The following is a 21,387-nucleotide window of genomic DNA, read 5'->3' as shown; positions in this document are numbered from 1 at the left end:
ACCAACTGATGGTTTCATTCAGAATGGTGCGGAATATATAACACTGAGTTATTAAGAAAAACACGGCACCCTTCAACACAAAAAGCACAGAGAGGCCATTGATGCGTAGAGGGAAAAAAAAAAAAAACGCTCAATGGCTGTGGTGTTTTGGTGCTGAGGACGAGGTTGCGGGCTTGATTCCGCGCCGCGACAGCCACGCCTACGACGGAGAGGAATAACAAAAAAATTAACGAACTTGTATACCTAAATTTAGGTGCACGGTAAAGGACTACCGACATTCAAAATTATTCCGTAGCCCTCGTCTCTTATAACTCCAGTGTTGCTTCGGGACGTAGAAATCAATCAATCAATCAATCAATCAATCAATCAATCAATCAATCAATCAATCAATCAATCAATCAATCAATCAATCAATCAATCAATCAATCAATCAATCAATCAATCAATCAATCAATCACAACGTTGCCGGTTACGCTTTGCGGATCACCTTGAACCGCACTGCTTTGGTCGCAAGTGGCAGTTTAAGCGGCAGCACTTTGGCATGGCGCTGACGGAGTGTTGCTGTACAGGTCCTGTACATGGGTTAAAAACGCTTGCTGTGCAGGCCCGCCAATGCTTCCGGTTTCGCCCGCTGCTGGCTTCGCGAGCAGCCAACAGCGGGCAAGAGATTTCGGGCGCTCCCCAACTATGCCAGAGCATGCGCGCGCTCTAATCATGCATAATGCAAATTGAACTATGACTAAACCGTGGCCAGGGAATAGAGATGGTCCCGAGGCTCTGTTTGAAGGTTACAAGATAAATTTGCATTTTCATGTCTGCGGTGCGGCGAAGCTCAGTTACTATGCTCACCTAGATTTATCTTATTCGATAATTTCATTAAACGAGCTCAACAGTTTCAGAATAAATTTTAAGAAATGCGGCTGTCCACATATTTGTATCAAAATTATTATTCAGCACAGCGCAGTAACTGGTTATACAACAGCTTTCTTATTAAAACCACTTACTGGTAACGTCGCAAGCATGATCATTTCTAAATGTCTAAATTATTAATGCCGCAGGCTACGGCAGGATACTTCATTAGGCATCCGAGTGTTCGGTACCGATCATTGAGAGCATCTGTCAGCCTGACTGATGTCCTCGCGAATGCCGCGACTGAGGGGCGCGTAGGGTTACGAACTCCCTGTTTTTCTACAACCACCACCTTCCTTTTGCGTCAGTAATGCATTTCTGTTTGTACTGGCGAAACCGGGTTCTTTGTTGCCACTTTCGTCGCGGCTTTGTTTATTGTTTCACTCACCCTTCGGAGTCAGCAGTGCTCCGTTCCTAGTGTGAGATATGACTCGTTGCAGGAAAGCTACAGCGCGGCTGGGATCCCGCGCCAACGCAATAGCGGTGTGAAACCACGACAGGTCTGCTAATCCAGGAAATCAGCTTTGGCTCCGCAAGTTGCACGGCGACGCAAGATTATGCTAGCTTCCGCATCATCCATCAACTCACGTCGCCATTTTTGCCACACGCGTGGTGGGTCTGCGCGCACGCTACATCGCACTCCTTTTTAACGTCTGTCAGCCTAAGCAGCCTATAGGCCGAAGGTGGTAACGGGGCAGCCGGACGCGTCAGAGCTTCATGAATCTCAGGCTCGGCCAAAAGGGGACCACTGTCGCAGCTCCCATGTTCGGAGCGGTTTTCGACTCGTTTACGTTTTTCGGACACATCTTTTGCGACGGCGTGGTCTGCACGCGAAACCGATCGATGGGTGCACAAAAATGGATGTTCCACGTCTCAGTGCGCACGGTAAAAATAAGCCTACCAGAACGCATTAGGCGCTCCCGACATTTAGCCTCGGTCGGAGATTCAAAAAGAAAAAAAGAAAAAAAGAATTTCTTTCTCGGGAGACTTACAAGGCAGACGCGCTTAGCAAAGAATAGCGGAATAGTGGCGGTTGCTGCGGTTCTTTTCTTAGTCTTTATTTTTTCAGCTTTTTCGACGGCAATGTTAGCCAGGGCCCCGAAGAGATCCTGAGGACCATATAGGAGAAGCACATATGTTGCGTGTTCCACGTTTTATTGTTGCTGCTCGCGTCCGTTCTCTGCTTATGCTTTCTCGTAGTCAGGGAAGGCGTCCGCGCTGAGCCACGCTGCAAGACGGGGTACAAAGGCCTCGAGTTCCGGGCACTCGAAACGTAGAAGTATAATTTGAGACGAGAAACTCGCCGCCCGACATAAAAGACGAGCTGCGCTCTAGCTCGTCTCCGGCCTTTCGCTGGCATGTGGTTGCTCCGCCTCACTGCAACCCTTGCTCAATTTTTTTCTGACGGTTGTTTCTTGCACCACCCAACATGAAATACTCACATTGTTTTGCGCCCGACGACAGTCGGTGCCGAGGTTTTAACGGATTTGTCAATGCTTCTCGAAACTTTTGGCTTCGTCAGAGTTTTGTGCCACGAATACATGTTTTAGGGCACCGTACACACTGCTTTGAGTGTAGACATTCCTTATATGTTTATTGAATGGCTGGGCAACGCAGCAATACCCACGAACCTGTTCAGCACATAAATAAATACGTGGCTCGACTATGGCCCCAATGTTATTATTTTCAACGTCATCCCGCACAAGCAAACTATCGCGCGCCGTTACTCGGCATGCAAGTGCGTAATCTAATGTGTGTATGTGCGCGCGCGGCGTGTGTGTGCGTGTTTGTGTTTGTGCGCGCGCGCCCACCATTTATGCACCCACAAACGTCACCTGTAACTAATCTCATTCAATAACGCAGTAACAATAATAAAAATTGCGTCGCCAAGCAATCAAGGTTGACCTTGAAATGGACATCGATTTCGCAATTGACCGAACAACCGCTCTTTTCTGTTATTTATCTGCCTCGATTCTTCTGGTTTAAATTAAAGCGCACCATTTACTTCGCGTTCCTGAGCTGCAAACGTGCCATAGAGCCCTCCTTCCCGTTTTTTGGCCTCTATAAATTGCTTTGTTCCAGACGGGGCAGTGGAGATGCGTGCCTGTTTTAAAGAATTCATGAGACGGAATGTGCGGAATGAAATTGCACGCAGCCTTTCTTCCCATACAGTCACAGCTCGAAAGCAAGAATATCAGAATCAACACTGTCAATCGCGATTTCGCTTTTTTTGGAAAGGAAACGCCTTTTCTAGCGGCGATTGGTAATCACGAGCCACTATTGAATCTTTCCTTTTCCCAACTTTGAAATCATTCTACGACCAAAGCACTAAAAATGCCACACAACATAATAGAAGCACACCCTGTTTTCTCGGAACGTAAGGGACCGCTGCTTGCATTAATCATGACGAGGTCCATGGCTGACGCTTGAATATCTAGGCTAGACGACTGAAACACAAGAATGCGAATAAGAGGTCAGGTACAAGAAAAGCGTTGTACCTGAAATCAGTGCCCGAAGTGAAGCCCACGTGGACTTTCTTGAGCAGCTGCTGGCTTGGCAAATCTTTCTTTTGTTTTCTCACAATAAATCACTACACAGCTTGCTTACTGTTTTTGTCATGGCTACTGTCTAGGTTGGATAGATGTCGGTAATATTTTAAGACACATACTTTCCGGTCGCTCTTTGAGGAAGTGCTTCGACGGCGATATGGTGAAGCAATCTTCTTCATGTGAATTTCACGCACGCGAGAAAGTCAACATAGCAGTAGATCTCCCGCGACGCATAGAGATAATAGTTTCACTCGTTTCGACTGGAAGTGGCATATACAATACCTACAGGATACGCCAATCCACTTCACCGGAGTGCTGCAGTGGCCGCGAAATGGAGAGCTGCAGAAGCGTGTTGAACTGGGTTAGCCGGTACATATCCTAATTCGATGGTAACAGTGCTAAAGACGGTGCAATGACGAGAGGAGTCAAACACGGCGCTGCCTAACTTGCAATGAAATCATGCACCTTATCTGGCATGCGGCATCGCACTGTTAATGGTCAGGTCGTACGTACAGGTCGCTCCGCTGTCAGAGGGAACACGCGAGCGCGTCGGTCATGTTCCGCGCAGCGCCATGTGCGGGAAGCGACGAAAACCGAGCGCTTGCAAACCGTACGGGTGTCGCATGCCGCACGTCGCCTGCTTTCCCTCATTGCTTCTTTTACGCGCGGCGTACGGCTGGGCGACCACGCGTCTTGAGCCGTGGTTGCGATGAACGCGATTTAAAGCAGCAAAGTTGCGCTTGACTTGCCAGCCATTATTGGATGCTAAGAGCATAGACATTATCGAGCTTTCAGAACATTATAGGTGACACGAAGCGCCGTTTTTCTGGAGGAAGCTTATCCGCCGTGGTTGCTCAGTGGCTATGGTGTTGGGCTGCTGAGCGCGAGGTCGCGGGATCGAATCCCGGCCGCGGCGGCCGCATTTCGATGGGGGCGAAATGCGAAAACACCCGTGTACTTAGATTTAGGTGCACGTTAAAGAACCCCAGGTGGTCGAAATTTCCGGAGTCCTCCACTACGGCGTGCCTCATAATCAGAAAGTGGTTTTGGCACGTAAAACCCCATAATTGAATTGAATTCTGGAGGAAGCTTCGCGTTCGGACGTTATCGCACGACAGATCGAAATACATTCACTTCGAGGATGGACCGTGGCGATTGACTCAACGTAACGAGCACACGTCCCACCGCAGTTTGTTTTAGGCACTGTTGTGCACGGGATGTTTCAGTGGTGTCTGGCTACGACGCGCTTAGTCTGTCGAGTTGTTGGAAGATACGAAACGCCACGTGAAGCTACCGCTGGCGAACCAGGAAATGTGAACATGTATATAGTCATGCGAATATATCGCTCTTCCAAAATGATAGTGCGGAAGTGACACCAACGTGTACATATAAGCAAATACATAGAGAAGAATTTGCAGTTACCGACGATGTTGGGAATGTGTTTCCGTTCGCCGCGGAATGCTCGCGCGAGACGCGGCATAATGACGTTATTTGGCCTCTCCAAAAAACACCGTTCTCCGAAGCGTAGTTCTGCCGCTGCTTATTGGCATTCTACGCCAATGTAGTAGAAGTCAGTGTACTTTGTGCTTTCTGAGTGTCACGGGTGGCAGTGCACGAAATTAAATGTTTCTTTTTGAAGCGGGGAACTCTTGGCGTGCGATTGCACTGCAGGGCGATCACGCGCACTGGACCGACCTGTGTCCCTTCTGCGGTTTGTTCTGCATTTATATATTGACGCGCAATAAAGATTGGCTGTTTGTTAGCGCCCGTGTCTGTCTCCTCTCATCGTAACCTGTTGGTGTTACCACTAAGTTAAAGGAAAATCGAGATAGAGAGATAAACGAGATGCGAAAGGCAGGGAGGTTAACCGGAGGATAGATATTCAGTTTGCTACCCCTGCACTAGGGAAGGGGAGAGCGAAAGATAAAGAAAGAAAAGAACACCCCCCCCCCCTAGAGAAAGAGCCGAAAAAAATAAATAATAAAAAAGCGTGATGGCATCATTCTTGGGTGTCCAAACTACTCTACAGAAAGAGGGACTTGAACAATAACAGGAAAAAAAAAATTACGAATTCTGGGCAAGCGATCCTTTACACAAAATACTTGGACCGTACTCAACGAGTTGGCTGCAGCACAAGGCGCGCACCTTAAGAAGCCTTTTTATTGCGTAAAAGTTTAGACCAATAAATGAGACAAGTGGGGTTGCGTAGCGTCCTGTATGCAGTGGAGCCGTTCCTGTTTAAAAAATAATTATGGCGTTTTCAAACCACGAACCGGTTATGAGGCACGCCGTATTGGGGGTCTCCGGACCAACCGGAGTTCCTTAACGTGCACCTAGATCTAAGTACACGAGTGTTTTCGCCCCATCTAAATGCGGCCGCCGTGGTCGCGATTCGAACCCGTGACCTCGTGCTTAGCAGCCCAACACCGTAGCCACTAAGCAATCGCGGCGGGTAGCCCGCTTCTGTTTTCAACTGTGGACTGAACTCATCTGAGCTGTGTGATCGGACCTTCCGTCCATGTTAGTACATAGAGGACTCCTTCACCAAAAACTAGACTCCAAATTGCCTTTAATAATTACGTCTTTATTTTTATCTGTGTGCCTGAAGTGGGTTTACTGTCCATAGCGTCTTTATTATCACTTGATATATTTGTTTTCATACCTTTGAGTTGTGGCTGTGAAACAGAGAGAAATGGGGTAGCCCAGGCACTTTTAGCCTCACTGTTTGAAGATTATTTTATTTCCAACAGGTTGGAGGAGGCAGGAAACAAAGCGGCAAATGCCGCTTGCACTGCTCCCTATGGTTACAAGACATGGCAGCGCGAGGATACCGCGCCATTTCAAGGAAAATAGATAAATTTGCAAAAGCCGGAAGCTTTTGATGCATATTTATTAATGGTAGAAGCCATGTTATTAAGCATGTCAGTTCTGCTGACATAGATGTGAAAATTCCGAAGGCGTAGGGTTGCATATATTAGTCCTGATTCGTAGTGGGAATTTAACAGCCCTTGTAAATTATTTCTTAACATTTGTGAGCTATAAATTTTTCTAAAACTGTGCACAATTAAGAGTTCTGAGTTTCGTATGAGGAGTAAGGGGGATGCGTTTTACCAAACATGCTAGTTACATGAGGGATGTATCGTTTTTTTCTGTTATTCTATTGAAACTTCTGTAAAATTTAGGTACTATAACGTTCAGCCACTGCGATAGTTTTAAACTTCCCAAGTAAGTGTTCTGTGTATATGTTGTACGAGACGTCTTATCCTTTTTTTGCAGTAAGAACAATTTGTGCAAATTCCGATGTCTCCATAGCAACCCGTTTATTACGGAACAGGGGCCCTATAACGTAAAACTATTCCAATATGTTTTTATTCCAATTTCCTGACGTCAAATTTGCGTAACCGCCTACGCAAGCATCGGGTGGTGACCCAAAGGGTTGTCTAAACAGACCTATCAAACGCTCTCCTATTTATTTGCGTATAATGAATATTTTTGCTTGGCAGTATAACGTTATCAAGCTCTTTAGGCAGGTATGCGACATCGCTCTGTCAAATCTGTATCGCTGAGGGCCCATTTTAGCTGCATTTTTAACGTTCCGTTGCACGCTGCCGTGATTTTTGACCAGCCACCGCAAGCAAGGCTAGAAGAAGCGGACCAATCGCAGACGCCGCCACCACCTTCCTCATCCGGTTATCTACTTTCACTGTGCTGGCTCAGCCCAATCGGAACCCTCTCCACTTGCGTGTGCTCCTCACCTCTTGTAAGCCAATAGATAAGAAAAACTGCCCAATGCAGGCAATTATTTTCGCTTCGAAAGCAAACAGAAGTGATCTCCTATATACCAGGACAGCGTTTGATTGGGCTCTTCAAACAACGCTGCAGGTTACCGCCCGATGATGCTCAGTACTTCTAAAGTGCCTATGAGCAACGAACTGCAGCTGTGCGAGAGTACATCATTTTGTCAGCGTTGCGGGAAAATTAGATTAAAGAAACACACACAAAAAAAAAGAAACATCGGGCAAAAAGCGTGCCGGAGAAGTGCAACCACGTGTAGGAACAAACGCGAACAGGCACTTGAGTTTGATAAAAACGTATTTTTTGTCTTTCTTTTTGCTTGCATAATCGATAAAAGCTAACCAGAAAAACAGAAAGCATTAAAGATAAATTCAATTAGTTCTGTTAATTTTTCTCATAAGCACTACGCATATTTTCTCCTGGATCTTCTAACATGCGTATATCCCACCGTTTGCTAGCTGAACTTAGGCTGACATGGTAAGCCGTTCTCAAATGACGAAGGAAACCAAGAAACTCTTTCTTATAAACTAGATATGCTTCGAGCTCTAAGTGAGGCATAGGAACTTACCTATACGTTGATGCAAGCCCCGGTCGTGGATGAAAGCGTCCCTTTTGTACTAAAGAGCCCATTTCAAAAGCTGCTGGCGGTGCAAGCATTTCCTGTGCTCAAAGTCATAGTATAAACAGAGTGATAGCAGCGATGCTTTTATCCCGTCTTCGCTCTTCCTATCGCAGTGCGCAGGAGGAAAATACTTTAGCCCCTTCGCAGGCCTTGTCGCCGCTGCCGGCGCGAACAGAGTATGGAAAGGCTTTCGTTTAGCTTCTCGTATCTTTGGCCGCCGCATGCGTTCCTTGCTGTCTCGCTACAAGTTGTGCGCTGGCGTTCGGCGCGCCGGGAAATCTATTAGAGGTCCACTCTTGTTTTCTTATCCCTGCATTTTGTTTGTTGTTCTTGAGGAGTCTCTTGCCTTGCGTGACGCCCTATCTTCAGCCGGCTTTGTTTTTACGGCTGGCGAAGACTGTTGTGTCTCGGGCTAGAAGCGTCGGAGACGACGCGAGCTTTGAAAGGGACGGCGCTCCGAAAGCGGAAATATGACAATATGGGTCACGGTGTGCCCGCCTTTCACGGCTTTGGTGCTTCCACGCATTTGTTTCCTTTCTTTTCACTCTTATACATGAGATGGCCGTTCGAAATGGTCGAATTTGGAATGAGGCAACCAAATTTTGATCTGCGCTGTATAACGCGTGTGCAAAATGCAGCCACTTAAGGCTGTTTCTTTTTCACCGACGGCCTTGCCGCTCCCTTTTATTGCAGCGAAGTGTCTATATCAGGGCGGGGGAGACGTAGCTGCGCTAAAGCTTGACAGTTTCCGGCAATGTAGCAAACGTGACCAGCTGGAGAAGTGCGTTTCCAATATGAGTTGGCCGCAAAGCTAATGTATTACGAGCGGGCTCGGAAATGAATACAGGTGACACCCAAGACTTATTAATATAATGTGGGCTGACCACGGCCGTGCAAGTCGGCTTCAGCTTTCAGGATCACTTAGTCGTCGTACTATTTTATTATACATCGTAACGAGGCGCGTGAGGTTCGCCGTGTAAGTGCGCGAGTTCTCGTGGAGCAGTGTTTTACTGTGTGGTTCGGAGACGTGCTCACATTTTGGGCGTCCGCCGCTTTGTTGTTTCAAGAACTCCATAAGCAGAAAACACTAAAGGTTTGTTCGATTCAGAAAAGGTGCACGGCACCACAAATGAAAAGGTGCAGGTGGTGCCAGTGTATATCGTGTGCCGGGCTGCACCCACTCACACTGCAAGGTTCAAGGGTGCACTGCACCGCGGCGGCACCTTGCCTTGCGCCCTGTTCAATCGAGCACGGTGGTGCAGGCTGCACCGCTGCACCTCGGGGAATCGAAGACCCAGGTGCAGTGCACCGTTAATAGGTGCAGAAGGCGCAGAAAAACTTGGCTGGATCGAACAACCCTTAAGACGACTGCTTCAACAGTCCTAACCATGACAGGGGGAATAAAAGGTACAGCCTGCCAAGTAGACCGCTTCAGCTCACGCAGAGCATGTGTTTCTTGTTTCTTTTAAAGCGGAGCTTTCTTTGCCTCTTCCTTCAACTTTCCCACTGCTGCTGCTGTTTTGCTGTCTGGTTCACAGCGCGTGTATACATGAGTATACATGACAGGAGCGCGGCAGAGAGAAAAGGCGACGTGAGAAACTCGTTTGGACCTTTGCACCGCGTCGAATGTGCACAATAGCCTCTGGAGCTCTCTGGGCGTCGCCACATTAGCCACTTGGCAGCTCTAATTATCCGTGACCCCCCGAAAAGCATTGCAGAATTTGCAGCGCTTACCTTTCTACTAACGTGCAAGTCCAAAGGGAAGCTAGATAGAATATGCTCAAGTAGAACTCTTGCTTGGGCTAGTTGGTTCATCCTGTCGCCGGTCCTGTCGTTTGTGTCCTTCTTCAGTCCTAGTCTTTCGCGCCTTGCCTTTACTCATTCTAGATAGAATGGTACAGTGGAGAGGGGAGAGGAGGCAGATAATTCGCAGAACTGACGCAGTCGCGTAACGAGGGAATAACAGGTTTGCCACTCGCAGTTCCCATACAGGGGAGGTATAGGGAAGATGTCGAGTGAGAAGGCAAGGGAACGCTACTACTATAGACACGACAGTGGTTGCGGGCAAACGGGTTAACTTTAAGTTGAAGGCATGATACGTTCCTGCTATTTCTGAAAAATAACCCCATGCAAATTAGTCAAGCGGACAGATTTGACAAGCGTGCAGAAGCAGAGCCGTATTAAAGCAGGCCATCGGGTCTAGGCGACACTACGGATGCGGTCACAAGTTAAATCAACACTTCTGTGCCCGCTGCGGTAGCTTTTGGCTATGGTATTGCTCGTGGTCGCGGGTTTGATCCCGACCGCGGCAGCCGAATTTCGGCGGGAGCGAAATAATAATAAAAAAAAACGCTCATGCACTTAGATTTAGGGACGCGTTAAAGAACACCACATTGTCAAAATGAATCCCGAGTCCGCCCCTACGGCGTGTCTCATAATCCGATTGTGGTTTTGGCACGTATAGCCCCAGAATTCAATTAATGTTTAATACTTCTGCCACAGTGCGATGTGCCATGTAAGGCAATGACAACACTTGGCCCTCTCAGAGGTTATGAAGCATGGCGCACAACAACGCCTCAAGCAAACACATCTCTCTGTATGTTCTATGTTCTACGAAGGCAAACAGCAGTGGTGCACGCAAGGTAACCTTTAAAATCAGCTCACTCCTCTCGTGTTGGACTAAGCGTGGAAGAAGTTAAACATTCGCCGTCAACACCATCGCTAATTAGCGTCAATCAAAGCAGACAGCACAGAAAGCTTCGCTTGCATCGATTCCCACAACGTGTGGGATCCGCATAATTTCTTTTTTTCCCCTTTTGTTTCCTACCCGCTTCGTAACGTTTCGTTTTGCGCCGAGTGCCACCGTGCCCTGCGGTGCGAGCAAACAGTGGAGGAGCTGTCTGCGGATGACAGGCTGCTGCCGCGAGTATTAACGCAACCGCTTCTGCGCAGACGGACACTTGCTTGTTGTGGGCATGCATTGACCCTTTCTTATTCGACCGCGTTGCTTTCCTTGTGCTTGCCATCACTCTCACGGCGATACTGCACTACTTGCAAACAACATGAATCCACAAGTAACACGTTAAGAATCAAGAAATGGGATTTCTAGTGCCGTATGTCTTTAATTACAGAACGTTTAGTAGTAGCCTAAGCAGTGCGTTGGCGAGGTGAAAAAGAGAAAAAGTTCAGGCTGCAGTGCTGAATTTCACCAACTTTAATTGCTACCTAATTGCTAACGGAATTTTATGAGACACTTTCCATTGTTATCTTTGGTGTTTCTTAAACAGTGAAACAGTGCTTCCTTGTTACTTTGTATTTATGGTAACAAAGTTAGATGTTTCTCTCTGCTTTTATTTTCTTTTTTTTGCTGGGTAAATATAAGAGAAATGCCATGTACTTTCCGATAGTGTTTCCTCCGGTAGCTGCTCTCAAGAAGGGCCACTTTCATTCCATCCTTATTAACGCGTATAAAAGAACCTTTGGCACCCACTTAGCAGCGCCGTAATTTATAGATCTCGTTGCGTCTCCTTATACACCGCCTTATATATGTAGTAGCGTAATTAAATGAAGGAGTTAGACACCCACGCCTTCCTTCCCAGAAGTGTGAAGCAAAGACCGCTGGGCATTAAAAGGTGTTTACGTTAGCAGATAACTATCACATATTTTCCCTAAAATTCCTCAAACTGTTTTTACGCTCTAGAGAAGACAGTCCTCGCATCCTCACTGATGGAATTAAGTCACCGCACATACAACGGACAGTAACTAGTATCCTAAGCAACCCTTTAAAGCTGCGGATAGAGGCGCTTCGAATTCAACGAGTGTTTCTGACGCAAGAAACATAATGTGCAACTGCACCCCCCCCCCCCCCCCCATACTTCCGCTATACATAAAAGAAAAGCTATCAAAGCACACGGCCGTTACACATCAGTTACAACACAATTTCAAAACAAAACAGAAAAAAAAAAACCTGCTAGTACGGAAAGGACGGCGCGCGCGAGCCCGAGCTAAGTGAGGTTCAGAGGGAGTTGAGTAATAAAATGTAAGAACATATGATGCCCAGAAGTGAGCATGCTTGGACATTGAAAGCGTCTGCACGTATATAGCTCCAGCGTATGCGTGTATATATGCCACTCAACTTGAGCTGATGTAGAGGTCTGCTCTGAGCGGAAGCTTCGTGCCGTCGATTATTTCCCATGCCAATTCGTTCCTCGGGAACCCCACTGTATGGAACGTTGACTGGCTGCGCCCTCATTTGCACTTTAGGAAACGGATGGTTGCACGCACTCCTTTCGCGCGGGGTGCGGCGTTGTTTAATGCGAGCACATTCTGAATTCACGAGAGCCACAATCACATTTGCAGCGACAGCGGGTTTATTTGCGGAATGTAAAAGGCTGCCGTCACGGACCGCGCAGGAGTTGTTGTTGTAATGCTCCTGCGTAAGAAAAAAAAAAAAAGTAAAGAGGAGGCGTCCAGAGCAGGGGTGGAACCCGCCTAGCTAAGCTAGTCTGCGTTGTTTCCCAACCAGGAAATTAGGTTGCCACACTGGTGCTCCTTTTAAGGCGGCAAAGGGAAAAATAAAGAGTGAAGTTAGCTACTATAACAGGCGACCCGGCGTTTTTCTGTCGCGGTGAACAGCTGAATACAGATGCCTGATGTACACTGCATACACTGCACTTAGAACACGCATGTTTGCTGCGGAACGCGCGGGCGAGAACTGCAGACCGCCTTATTTTAATGTCGCCGCGCTGTCTGAACGCGGCCTAGTTGCCGCGTGCTCCTCGCGAAGACTGCTCATACGCAGCAGTCCGGTGAGCTTGTAAGCAGTGTCCAATTTAAATGAAGTCCGCTAATGAGAGGACGCGGTCGCACGCATGCCGGAAAAATGGCGCCGCCGGGCAACTGTTGAATCGTGAGAAGCGAACGAATGGCGCACACCTTGAGCCGGAATATGCCATTCTCTACAGCTTTCTACCGAGAATTCTTCGAGGAGCTGGAAGCACGACACCATAGATAATAATTTTCAGTGGATAATTGGCGTCTTGGCGCGGGGCTTCAATCGCTAATTAAGGTATTTTGCCGTTAATCTCTCTTCCCTCGTAATTAGCCCCGAACAGCTATGCTCTTGTACGAAGACACGCTAGCAATCGATACACCTATACCGTGTCGCTCATGGAGAGTGAGGGCCGCTTTTCCATCTTATTTTTTCCTCAGCTCTGTACGCATGTTACATAATTTTTTGACAGTGTCTACTAACAGCCCGCCTACGTCTTTGCCCCTCCTTCAGTGGAGTGCACGAAAGAAATGTCCTTCGCCTTCTATTCGTACATCCTCTGTTTGCACCGGCGGCCATTACACAAACAAGTAACGCGTCTCCCCACTCTGCGCGCGCTCTCGTCTAAGTGTAGGGTAATTTGCCTCTCGTGAAGAACGAGCCGTTTTTCGCCTGAGTGCTCTAAGGTGGCTGATGAGGAAGGGACAAAATATGGAAGCCAAGAAAGCAAGACAACGAGGCAAGAAAAAAGGAAAGAAAAGTCAAAAGCGCGTCTCCGACGCCGCCGTGGAGTGGCAGCGAGGCCCGTGGGGCTTGGCGTCGAAAGCGCCTGCTCAGCGCGCGCGTGCGCTGGGGTCCAGCGGAAGAGATTAGGCCGTAGCTGACGTTCGATGAATCGCTAACGGTCGGCGCCCAGCCGTTGCTCGCTCCGATCGTGCTCGTCGTCGCCACGGGAAACGCCAGGAGCGTCGTTAATCAGCGGGACTCCGGGCGTAGGGCAGCGGCGGCCGAGCGGAGGGAGCGAAGGGGTGGTCAGTGCTGTTGGCGGTGGCGTTCGCCGCGGCTTTTAGCACCGGCACCGATCGAGCCGCTCCTGCTTTAATTGGCAGCCCCCGGCTGCTTGGCGCGCACGACCCGACGACTCCTCGGCGCGTTGCCGGTGCCAGTGTCGTCACGGACGGAAGAGAGCGTGGAGAGATTCGACGCGGCGGTCACGCGCCGCGCTTTCGGCACGACTTGGGCGCGACCACGCGCACTGTTTTTATGACTCGTAATTACAAATATATTGCTCGTAATTTTAGTCCTATTTGCTTCCCAGAACAGTAGCAGGTAGGAACATTTTATCACCTCACCCATTTACACCAAAATGATTTTGCACGTGGCTCGAAATATTGCTTGCTCTATATGCTCTATATACGCTCTATATAGCGAACTGCTTGTGGTTTTGTCGATTTTTTAACTGTTACTGCTTATTAATTCCTGTCTGCCTGGATCTAGTGTACCAGTCGAACGTATTTTGTAAATAAAAGGATAATTAACATCTCTTGTGCCTGCAGTGGGAGTCACCGTTTAAGAGGGCACGCGCTGTCATCACTCTATCACTAATAGTGCTCTTATCGGCGTTACCTGGCATGACTCCCCTTCCCCTCCCCCCCCCCCCGCCCATTTCGCCAGCCGCCCACACTTTTGTCCTCCAACTGGGTGCATCTTATACGTTAAACGTTCATCCAAATAAACAAACAAAAGAGAAAGAAAGAAAAAGGACTGGATACGTTATCTGTAGTTGATGGGAACATCGTCAGTTATGCAGTTACTTTGTATTGTACCAGCCCTACGGTGACATTTTTGTTACATCTCTAGTAGAGTTGACAACTGCGCGCGTGCGTGCGTGTTTGTTGGGTGGCGTGGGAAGAGGGGACTATAGCAGAGCTGCGCTTATGAAAATAGCCGCCGGCTAATCGCGAGCAACGAATGCGCTTATAGCTGGCCGATGCTGAACCATAAATATTCTGTCGCTTGGAATGGCGTGAAATAAAGTTAACGGAGGAAGTCAGGACACAGTTTTCACAGGTCGCTCAAGTTGTTTGCACAGACTTTGGGCGTGGGTGACTCAGCCTACATAAAAGCGTGTGTTAACATCGTGCACAAAGTCTGACATTCATATAACTTAGCAAAAGTGCATCATCGACACCAAACTATTTACTGTTCCTCTTCAATCATTTTTATCATAAAAGCGTTCCTGGGTAGTGTTCGCAAATAGGTTGAACGCAGCTTCCTTATTCAGGGATAAGTCAGACTGCATAATTTAATTCTTTATTCTAGTATATGTACATCCACCAGGCAGATCAATTACCGGAACGTTGTATGGCGTACTATCACGGGAACGCTTAGACAATTATACTGGGTTTGTTAACGTTCACTGGCGTTCCAGCTCGTGTAAACGTTTCATATGCCTGTAAATGAAGTCGCCTCGAAGAGGGGCTGAAACCGACATATTTAGTTTTAGCATTACTTTTGCTGGTGTATAGCCTTCTTTGACGATAAATTTTACAGGGCATTTAACGAATAATCCTATGGCACCGCTTTCGGCTCGCCGCCTCTTCCAGACAGCGAGAGTGGCATGTCAGCCTTCGGGGCGACGCTGAGGTGACGTTGGCGCAGCGAGCCTTCTTTCACAGCAGCGGCGAGTTCGTTAGCAGCGAGTGGGGCCACGTGAGGGGCGCGTCGGTTCTGCGGCTCCTCGCGAAGGCTCGTGGCTTTGATTAGGCAAATGAACGTTCGTGCACTGGCGACAGGTCGCAGCAGCCAAGCTTCACACCCCCACTCCTTTGCCCATTATGTGCTCCGCGAGGCGGAGCGCCGCAGTCTCCCGCTCTTGTCACCGCTCTGGTGTGAGAAAAGGCGGCGCTGGTGGAGAGAATTGCACCGCGGCTTTCGGCCCGCGCGAGCGCGCGTGTATTTATTCATCAAGTTGAGCCCGACGTGCTAAACAACAACGCACACGACACGGCACACTCAACGCGTTCCTCCTCTCGCCCCGGTGAACTCCGACAACTCGCTGTTTCCCGAAGCGTCCGCTTTCCCGGTTTTGGTTCCCGAGCCGTTCTGCCGCCGCCCGCGGGTGCACTGGCCGAGCGATGCCCGGCGCGCAACGCGCAGCTCTCTCTCTGCTGGCAATGGCGCCGCAGGGCCGAGTGCCTGCGGCTCACCGCTTCACCTGACTGCAACTGTCAGGGCGTTCGTATAGTGGTCGCTTTTGTGGTAGTTGTTTGCTGTGCGTGCGCGTGCTCGCACCGCCATCCCAGAATCGTCTCGACCTGTGGCGACAAAGAAGGTCGCCGCTGCTGGGTCCAGCTTTTGTTCTCCAGATCCCGTTCCGCTTTTGTTTCCCCGGGGCTTCCTTTCGCTCTTATTCTCCGGAATCGCTTGAGGCATGGAAGACTGAACTGAGCTGAAACACGCGGTGATGAAACTAAATAGCAGCTACCTTCGACTGAGTCGATAACAGAAGCAAGCGTGGTTCTGCAGGCGCGTCAGTCTGTCATCAATATGTTTCCACTTCTGAAGTACAGCGTTGTGTGCCCACGAGCAAGTGAAAAACGCGGTAAGAGAAAGATAATCATACCGCTCTGTGTACGTGTCAGCTTGTGAGATGGACGAGAGAGGAAGGGGTGCGGGGAATACGGGATTAGGAAAGTTCAGATCGACTTCGTCCCAGAAATAGTCAAATTTTCGGCATTGTGCGAAATGTTCAAGGTGATCAAGATAAAGAATAAAACACGCAATGGCAAATGGAGAATAAACTGTAAAGTTCCTTGACAATGATGGCCCGATGGAAAGTGTCACATTGGCGGCGCATGTTGTGCTTACAAAGAAAGAACAAAATAGAGAGTGAGAAAAGAAATATGAAAGGCGAATAGGTTAACCACTGCAAAGACAGTTGCTCAACTTTCTGGTTGGCTACTTTGCTCTGGGGAAAGGGGAAAGGGAACAAAATATGAGGAGAAATAAATGAGTCCGTCCACACAAGCATTAGGAAGGCAACTGACAATGACTACAGTTTTCCATTCAATGTGCATGCTTTAAAAAACACACTAGGACTTTTAGAAGAACTCGGGGGACGTCGGATCGGACAATACTGCTTTCTGTAAAGGGACGGATGTGACGTTATCGAACTAGATGTTGATGCCACTTACCTGAACATAGTATTGGTGAATGATATGACAAGGAGGAGGAAACATACAAGGTGCAGTCACCAAACGGTATATTGCTGATAGAAGGAGGGATTCTATTTTTCTGTTATCAGTGGTAAAGTTATAGTCACAGTACATATAACATAACTATTTATGTTTACATCTCATTTGAAAAATACGAAGCAGCCGCTTAAGCTCCCTCTAAAGCTTCTGCCAATGATAAAAATTGCGTGCACGGTCAGCACGCACACGCAAAAAGGCTATGGGGTGTTAAGGGTCTATCGTCCTGCAAGCGATGTCACTTGTTGTTGCCGTCATGTTATTTTTCGCCACCAGGGCACATTGATTCCAATTTCCTCGTGGCTGTAGCGCACAAGACCCAAACGTCTCCATGTGACAATGCTTTTTCTGGTGGTACTTGGTATTTTATCGCTTCTTTCAACGCGTTACTGAGCACTTGCCTCAGTATGAATGGCAAGGAAACGACGCGGTCTTTTTAGCGCTTGGCATATTCCTTCTGTATCTTACGTAGGCGGCTACTACGGCGTAGCAGCGCTTAAAGAGGTCAAATGAAGGTCAAGACAAGAGAAGCCGACGTCGGTACCTGGTCGAGCTTAGCTTCTGGGGTGCCCACTGGGACTCCTGTCGAGCTGTTTTGCTGTCCGCGCACCCTTGCTCTGTTTCTCGGATTACCGACGCGCGAAAGGTCTCGAGAGTGTTGTGAAAAGCAAGAAGGGGACGGCCGGGGAACCCGTGAACTTTTGCCGCAGATTCGCACAAAGAAGTGGCGTCTTGGGTCAAAAGTGGGTGGGCGACCTTATAAGGACTGCGGTTTGCGTAGCGACAGCAGGGATTACGTAACGGCTCAATTCATCCCACGGTGGGGGCGTATTCAGCGCGACCTTGAGTTGAAAGAGAGATGAAAACGTTGCTCGGAAACAATGGACACCTCTGAAATGCAAGCAATGCGACCCTCATCCTTCCTTATGGCTCCATTTCACCTTGAGGAACGAGTGAACGTGAGGCATCGTGGTTTTCTTCTAGTTGCATCCCTCATGCCTTTACTCCTTATCCAGTCATTTCCCTTTCTTCCATCTCTCAGAAATTTCCATCCACGCAACGCGCTTTCTTTAGTCCAAACTGGCTGCGACATCTATGGCTCGAATGGGAGGAGTAACATCCACCCGAATGTATCAGTTTGGGTTAAAAATTCAGCAAAAGAGAGAGAGAGAGAGAGAGATTCCTCTCTAGAAGGGGCACCTCGTACGAGGACACTGTGTCAGGGTTGTTCGGAACTGCATTAGCCGACCACATCCCGACCGCAGCTCAAACCTCTAGTAGGGAAAATTGGGGCAGAGGAGGCGGGAGGTTGCTGTCGACGTCGTCTTTTCGAAGGACCGGCTGCGCTGCGAGCGAGGCGCGCAGTGTAATTGAGTTGCTCCAACTTGCAATTATAATTCCGGCTCAGAGGAGTGAGCAGCGCGGACGATACGGAGAAGCCGATCGCCTCCTCCGGTGTGGTCCGAGAGAGTCTCTGCCGAGCGCGCGGTGAATTAGCATGATAAGCGAGATCGGCGACTCAAAGGAGCGGCCACCGGCCGAATCTAATCGATCGCTCGCCGAATCCTTGCTCTGCGGGCACAGGGCGCGCAAACAGATGTAGGGTCTGCGCAGGCCGCGCCTACACGCCCCGAAGGAGATTAGTGCCTAAAATGACGCCGACGTCTGCGGCGAAAGGCGGTTAAATTATGGACAGGCGGCAGCCTCTTGCGCGGCCGAGAAGCCGACTTCTGAGGGCACCGTGCGCCTCTGCGGGCACGCAGCGGCTTGGTGGAAAATTTTTATAAAATTATGGCACCTCTCCGGCGATATCTCGACTACGACGCCCCGGGGGTGAGAACGTATGGACGTGTTGCGAACGGTATCGAAAAGAAAAAGAAACATCATGTGCAAACAAAATCACGCGGAGCACGCGAATGTGATTTCATTGCGGCCCCTCATCGTAGCATTACTTCACCGGTTTGTATATTTCCTTCTCTAAAGCCCTACTCTCTTTATTTCTTTCCCATCACGCGGTTCCTAATTGGATGATATTGTTTAAAAGACCCGTATCACTTGACCTGGTGACATAAATATTGCAGCTGATTAGGAAACGCGAAGTTTCCTTATCGGCGTAAATGCGAAGTTCCTAACTCAATGATGTTGTTTCGAGGACCTGTATCACTCGCCCATAGGCATACATATTGCAGGGGATCAGGAAACGCGGTTTCCTTATCAGCGTAAATGCGAAGCTTTCTAGTTTTTTTTTATTGCGCGAAAAAAGTTGGATTCGCTTTAAAAATGCAAAGGAGGTAGAGATGACGATCACGCGGTAAGAAAATTCACCCTAATGTTGGCGCAGCGCCGAGGGATACAGTTTTGCATAGGCACGATGGCGTTTGCAAATGAAGAAAGCGCTTGCTTTCCGTGCTTTATGGCGGCGTCGTTGCCGTCGGCTTCGCTTCATATCCTAGCGTGCTTGTCGGCAATTTTTGAATTTCTGTAGGCACTCAATTCTCGCAAGGCTAATGGGAGAGAGTAGTGAGAAAAGTAAAAACGATAAATAACGTGTTTTATGCCAGATCTATGCTGATTATACCCGTCAGTCTGGCTTCATTTCTGCGTTGTACATTAAGAAATTCGAAGTATCGCTTCGAAAAAACGAAAGAAAGGGGACGGGAGGGTGGTGATGAAGTCGGTCGTGGCGGTACCAACGAAGTTTAAAAAACATTGAAGCATTTTTTTAAAACCTTCTTGGTCGGTACAAGGTTAAATTGTATTTCTCCCACCGCTTGCCTTCTTTCTTTAACGTGGACAGCAGTGGCATAGATTTGGGTGGGGGGGCTGTTGAACGACGAAGAGCGCTCGCTGCACTTGCCTGCGATGCAGTTAAAGCATCGCAGCGGCAGCAGCGCCTTCGGGGTGGGGGTCGCGCAGATGGGAAACTCGCGAAGTCCTCTTGCAGCCACTCGCCTCTCAAATCCTCGTCTGGCCGGCAGCACGGGATGCGTGCGCGTTTCGAGAGGGACAGCTCGGCAACACCTTTCGCAACGCTCCTGCCTGCCCGGCCGCGCGCAGCGAGCATTGGTCCCGACGGCAGCAGCAAACGGTGTAGCGCCTTATTTTGCTCGACGCTGGCTTTACACAGGGCTGCTGCAGCAGCGAAGATTGGGAAACTGCACGTGTGGGGGCGCGCCTGCCCCATGCCCTTCTCTATGGGGCGTCTGCCTTGACGCAGGCCACCGCTCGTCGCGACTCTCGTGACCGGGCGCGCGAGGCTTTTTCTTAACCAAATTTACATATATAGCGACGCTGGCGTCATCGGCGTAATTCGCGGTCCGGCGTTGATGGCATTTCACTTTCTCGACATGCGATCGTGGTATACGCTTCTTGTGAACGTCGTTAAAAGCCACACTTCGCTAGATATTTCCCCCAATTTGTTTTTTTTCCCGAGCCGTAGTAGCCTTCCGTGACGGCCAATCCAAGTCTGTTGCGCCGCACTAGATGACGATGAGGGTTTCTCATTCGGGAAAGGACGCGCGCGGAATCCCCTCATTTGCCAGTTCGTGTCTTTCGCTGCACGAGGGTAGTTCGAGGGCTGTTCTTGATCGAATCAAATGCGCGCAGTTATTTTCATGATCGATGGTAGGCACACGCGCGAGCGAGAGGTGCCGCCGGAGACACGAAGAACGTCTTCCATGGTTGTGCAGCAGACTCTGGGGGGTCGCTGACGAGCCTGTCGTTCGGGCGTAGCCCAACGCCGCCACGTCGCCAAGTCGCGACACGGCGAGGACAGCCTGGCCATATGTGGCGGAAGGACAGTGTCGAGGGCGAAGGGCTCTGCATTTCGAGTAGGATGGCCGCTTGAGCCCTGCATACGCTGCGAGTGAGAGCTTTCTGCGTGCCTCAAGCGAACCCAGATAGCCAGAAAATATGACTGTGGAAATGAAGGCTGACGGAAAAGAGGAGTTCTGGAAGGAGTAGTCTAGAAGTCTCTGTACCGAGGAATGGAAAATCTCATTTTGCACCGTCGTTGAACTGGCAATGTTTTTCTCATTTCCTTACCAATCCTCTTGCGTCACCACTCTTCCCCTTTGATATTCATGTTCTGTAAGAACGAAACCTTACACCAATGTCCCCACCAAGGGGACCAATCCCTAATTTCAAGCACTGATATCTGCCGTTGCTCGGCTCCTAGACGCATTCTGTGCAACTGCAAGGCTCCAAAATTAACATGGCCGCATGGGAAGTGGCTTTATTGCCTCTAAAATTGAGCGCAACGAAATATGAATTTCCCAGGGTATACTGACATACCCACCGTGGTATAGCTTAGCGGCAATGCCACAGCGCCGCTGAGCACGAGGTCGCGGGTTCGATCCCGGCCGCAGCGACCGCATTCCGATGGGAGTATAATGCAAAAACGCTCGTGTGTATTCTGCGCATTGGACGCACGTTAAAAGAACCCCAGGGGGTGAAAATTAATACGGAATCGCCTATTACGGCGTGCGT

The sequence above is a fragment of the Dermacentor andersoni genome, chromosome 1 (assembly GCF_023375885.2).
Source record: "Dermacentor andersoni chromosome 1, qqDerAnde1_hic_scaffold, whole genome shotgun sequence".
Taxonomy (NCBI): domain Eukaryota; kingdom Metazoa; phylum Arthropoda; class Arachnida; order Ixodida; family Ixodidae; genus Dermacentor; species Dermacentor andersoni.
Note: the sequence above shows the minus strand (reverse complement) of the source record.